The sequence below is a fragment of the Amblyomma mixtum genome, chromosome 3, assembly GCF_055824585.1.
Source record: "Amblyomma mixtum isolate Tamu chromosome 3, ASM5582458v1, whole genome shotgun sequence".
Classification (NCBI taxonomy): domain Eukaryota; kingdom Metazoa; phylum Arthropoda; class Arachnida; order Ixodida; family Ixodidae; genus Amblyomma; species Amblyomma mixtum.
In genome coordinates, this window is record NC_143014.1 from 30,092,926 (window position 1) to 30,096,872 (window position 3,947).

The 3,947-nt window shown below is 46.1% G+C and overlaps 1 long non-coding RNA gene across 6 annotated transcripts; it reads left to right on the plus strand.

Moving 5' to 3' along the window:
• The first annotated feature begins 1,003 nt into the window (after window positions 1–1,003).
• Window positions 1,004–3,029, plus strand: LOC149349539 (uncharacterized). 6 transcript variants are annotated; one of them, XR_016290112.1, is made up of 6 exons: window positions 1,004–1,131; window positions 1,571–1,610; window positions 1,702–1,758; window positions 1,875–2,025; window positions 2,143–2,307; window positions 2,678–3,029. It is a non-coding gene; the product is annotated as an uncharacterized LOC149349539 (long non-coding RNA). The 6 variants fall into 6 exon arrangements; XR_016290111.1 differs by lacking the exon at window positions 1,571–1,610 and adding an exon at window positions 2,410–2,479; XR_016290110.1 differs by having other exon boundaries at window positions 1,571–1,758.
• Window positions 3,030–3,947: the final 918 nt, after the last annotated feature.

A 3,947-nucleotide genomic window follows, 5' to 3' on the forward strand; every position in this document is an offset into this window, starting at 1 on the left:
GCGCATGATGGCCTTAGCTGCCTATGTACAAATCGTGTTTCTGCCCACGAAACACAAAACGTCTTACGAACGTCTCGGCACAGCTTCAAATGACTACAAACGTCTTGCGCTGTGTTCAAACGTCTCATAGATGTCGACAAGAAGTTTCCTCTGCGGCGTCTCTTAAACATCTGCAGTCAGACGTTTGCTGTGAAACATCTGTAGTCAGATGTTTTTTAGACTTGTTTCTAACAGGTGGAACTTGAGACCACGTCAAGGAGATGCGCCAGCAATCAGCAGAGTTGCCACCGTGGATTAAACATGCTGTAAATCACGGCATATAAATTAGATGGCTCTCCTGCTTGACGTTTCGAAGAGCAGGCGCGCCGGTGCAAAGACCGCGCTCTTTGTATTCGAACACAGAAAGCGCGTTTTCTCCTACGGAGCCGGAATCACGTTCCACATCGAGTGCAGCTAACCCGCCACTCGTAAGGCTGGATTTAGGTAACATATAATTGCCCTGAAAGCCAACGCGAGTGAAAAAATTTGCTTCATGTTGCGAACGCCTCTGTTACGCCTCGGCTAGCTGGCGGCAGCATGTGGGATTGACAGGCGCAGCGCACGCTGCCTTCGCCGCCTTCCTGCCGCCTTCGCCGAGCTCGCTCGCGCGGTTTATCGCGCAGATCACCCGCGCGCTATCTTTTCGTGGCGGCGTATCTTGGAGGCAATCTTTCTTGAGTCACGCCGCAGCTTGCTGCTTGGTGTCGCTCCGCACGGTGGCGATGCAGGATAGTTTGCCAAAGTGGTTTGAGCCGTTTAAAGCAGAAAAAAATCTTAGTGGAAGCTGCAAGTGCTTAGTTTTACATGAAAGTATTAGATTCAATTTATTTTTTGGTTCTTTGATGATTTGTTCATTTTTACCTTTAGAAATTTAGTACTTCATTTGGTCATTTGGCGTTGCAGAGGCTAGCGATAGCTACGCGCGCGAAGCGAATGCTGCGCACGTTGTAGTACGTTTCGCCTGGTTTCGCTGCGCACTTTTTTCCGCGCTGGTTGGCACTTCACGCCGCTGCAGTTTGCATTTTCCCCTTTTTCTGCGGTATCGTTTACTACCAGTGTTGCACTGAGATGTGAGCCTCGTTTTCCGCAAAAGTAAGTAACCTTCCATTTCTCTTCTGTGGTGAAAGTGTCGGCTTTGCCGGCTAAGCCACTAACGCGCCTGATTGAACCTTTGATTTAGAAATCACAAAACAGTATCAGCCAGTGTTTTACATACCAAAGTGCAGCGTTGAATGTATTAAAACAGGGCATTTGCATGTATTTGAGCTTTTGTTAAGTGGATACAACTAGGCTGCTATCGCATGCGAGTTGCTTTCTTTACCAAGGCGATGACAAGGTGAACGGTATTCTTGCCAAGGACTCTCATCTGGCCACCTGTGTGCTCCAGTTCTCCTTGCTGTGATTGCCGTCAGTGAAACTCGCGTTAAAAAGGCTTTGGTTATCTTAACTGCGTCAAGCTTTTATTTCATTGCGATTGAGAGCCCCGGCACAAAGGTAGTTTACTTAGTGGTGCTGCTCTGTATGTGTGCAGGCTGTTTGACAGTGCAGTGAAGTACTACGGCTCTTTGCAGGCATGGCAGCTTTTATTTTTTGGAAAACCATTGCACCGTGCACAGCTGGCGTTGACCCTACTTCACTGTGTACATTTCGTTCTGGGTACAGGCTGTTCAACAGTGGTTTTCAGAGGACCTCCTTGCCTGCTCAACTTCTCAAGTTTTGGTAAGCACGCTTTGCAACTCCTTCCTTTTCTTTCACTTCATGATTTCTTGTATAGGTCTAGGTAGGCTCTTTGCTAATGTTCATTCCACAAGCCCCATTATTTGTTTGTCCTTTAGAACTCCAACTGTTGGCCGGAGGAACAAGGACCTGGTCTAGTTTCACGCAAATTAATAGCAGCACCTTGTACTTGGTTGTTCAGACGACTTGGCCTGGAGATTGTTTCAGTTCTGAGGTGGGAATCTGGACTAATGCTTCTTGTGCAGTGGTGTAAGCAATCTCTTGCCCACTGTTTTGAGCTTCATCGTACAGATTAGAAAGGGCTTCTTTGGCAATGCAGTGTTAGAAACCTTATACACACGCACTTTTATTTGTCTTATCTTTCAGATGTGCCCTGTGTGGCTGTCAAGTTAAGGTCCAAGATTTAACACATCTCTGGTGTATACTGAAGTGATGCAGGCATTACCAGGACAGCAGCATCTCTGCTATGTTTTCATGCGACGGTGCAAGATGTCAAACATCAACCACTTTTGATTCAGCCACATCTTGCAGGTAAGAGAAAGCCTGTTTGCAAGATGCAGCTTAGGAGGTTCTATGAGTACAGTGTGCATCACAGTAAGGCAGTGAACTCGCTATTGACTGCTTGGCTTTCAGTGTCCATGCATGCTGTTTGGATTTTGCTTCTGTTAAAGGCCTCCACAGTGATTGACTTCTTGAGTTTATGGTGAGCCGTAGCACTCTGCTGAACTGCCGCTTGCAGTGACATCATATGCGTCTATGTTTTTAATTAGCTTATTTTATTGCCTGTGCTGTCACTCCTTGCCATTTCCTGGTCTTATTTGCTTCAGACTCCTCATTGGCCATTCTACATGCACCTGACTGACTGTGCTTTTGGTTACTCTAATATTTTTCACTTCTGCAGGCTGCTGAACAGAGCTGGATTTGACTTCCCTTTGTTACCGTCTAGTTGGCATCCTCCTTGCAAGAAAAGCGATTTTTGGAACACCTAGCGAGCTCTTCAGTGCCATCCACATCACAGCAACTTGCTCATCAACGCATCCGTTGTGAACATGCCCGGGGCCGAATGATTTTTTGATTTAACAATTGGTTGCTGCTTGACACTTTCCCGCCATCCAAGTGCTTACCGTTGCAACGTCAGCCAAACCAGTGAAGCTACCTCCTCCGTGGCTTCTAACATTAATTTCCTGGTCCCTTTCTTTTTTTGTGTGGGTGTATGCACTGGATTCAATAAAGAGTAACGCAGTGACTGAAAAGTGTGCTAGCACATGCATTTATGGCTCATTACTACAGCCATACATCCCTTGTAATGTGGGCTCATTGTTCGGGTCATTGCAAGTCAGTTTTGAGTTCATTTTTGAGTGGTGTATACCAGAGAAATGAACTATAACATTTTTAATGCTTTAGAGGGTTTAAAGGCAGCACTAAAATCAGTCTTGAAATGCGTAAAATAATACAGGCACCCATTTCGGAAAAAAAAGGAACGTCTAAAAAAAATTCTAGAAAAGTTCTACCTCAGAAGTTTTCTAGCCGTATACAAGCGTAGCGTTAGCAGAGCTAATAGAGGGCTAGTAAACGTCTAAGTCTAAAAAACTGCTTTGGTGAAACTACTTCTAGATGTCAAGCTTTTTTTTCCGAGACTTTTTTTAGACGTCTATTAGTGCTTTTTGTGTTTCGTGGGTGGGAAGTGCCACTCGCTCGCACACGCGCTAGTGCCGGAAGGCACGGCATGTGTACGTAACAGAACACCGTACATTCGCGGCTGCATGCTTGGACGTTGGCGCACTGGAAGTGGCACATTCAGCCTAATGTAGGAGCGGCCAGACATCCACACATAAATCTGGAATTTTGTTTTAGCACATGCGACTGCGGTGCTCAGTGCGAGGTGTGCCGACGTTCGATAGCAACTTTTCCGATTTGGTTGTTATTGTCGTCGCTGATGATGCAGTTTTTTCAGGGTGCCGGAAGAGCGTACGCAAGACATTTTTAAACATGCAGATGGCTAACTCTGTTCAGTTTTCAGACTCTACAGGTACACATCCTACAGGCAATTCGCTCGCTGGGTCTGGCACTGCCTCGGCAGAGGCAACAGATAGGCTGTGTGGTGGAATCCATCCGGGTGGCCTTCCCATCTCAAAACTACTGTGGTTTTAGATACCCTGAATATTAAATAA